Here is a 919-nt window from a genome sequence, read left to right as displayed (position 1 = left end):
TATCTGGATATAAAACATCACAATCCAGCTGGAACCACTTCCTGATCCTGAGGTGACGTCACAGTTTGCTGTTAGTGGAAAAGTTTTCTGATCAGGCATGACACTGGTGTGAGTCCAGACTGACAGAGATCTACCCACAGTCAGACACCTGGACAACACGAGGACAGGTCAACAACACAACATCTGTACGGCGTCATCAGAGTCCAGCTGATGGCTCATAGAGGTCAAAGGTCATCTGTCTGTTACATGTCTCAGTGTTGATGTTAGATGTGATGAAGAGAACATGAGACAGAAATTCAGATGTTTGTTTTACTTCCTATGATGAGCTGACTTCACCTGGTCACAGGTGTCTTTATACGGTTGTCTGCTCCGCGCTCAGCTCCTCCTATTAGAGTTACTAGTTACTGAGTTTTAGTTACTAGTTAATAGTAAGAGGATGACTTGCAGCTCACAGACCTACAGCTCACAGACCTGTAGATAACCGACCTGTAGATAACAGACATGCAGCTAACAGACCTGACAGACCTGCAGCAAACACACCTGCAGCTAACAGACCTGCAGCTAACAGACCTGCAGCTAACAGACCTGCAGCTAACAGACCTGTAGCTAACAGACCTACAGCTAACAGACCTGCAGCTAAAAGACCTGCAGCTAAAAGACCTGCAGCTAACAGACCTGTAGCTAACAGACCTGTAGCTAACAGACATGCAGCTAACAGATCTACAGCTAACAGACCTACAGCTAACAGACCTGCAGCTAACAGACCTGTAGCTAACAGACCTGTAGCTAACAGACCTGCAGCTAACAGACCTGTAGCTAACAGACCTACAGCTAACAGACCTGTAGCTAACAGACCTACAGCTAACAGACCTGTAGCTAACAGACCTGTAGGTAACAGACCTACAGCTAACAGACCTGT

Source organism: Seriola lalandi, unplaced genomic scaffold (genome assembly GCF_002814215.2).
Source record: "Seriola lalandi dorsalis isolate HSWRI2012SDOR001 ecotype SW California unplaced genomic scaffold, Sedor1 jcf7180002049912, whole genome shotgun sequence".
Taxonomy (NCBI): domain Eukaryota; kingdom Metazoa; phylum Chordata; class Actinopteri; order Carangiformes; family Carangidae; genus Seriola; species Seriola lalandi.
The sequence above is the reverse complement of the archived record's forward strand: the minus strand, read 5'-3'. Positions refer to the sequence as shown.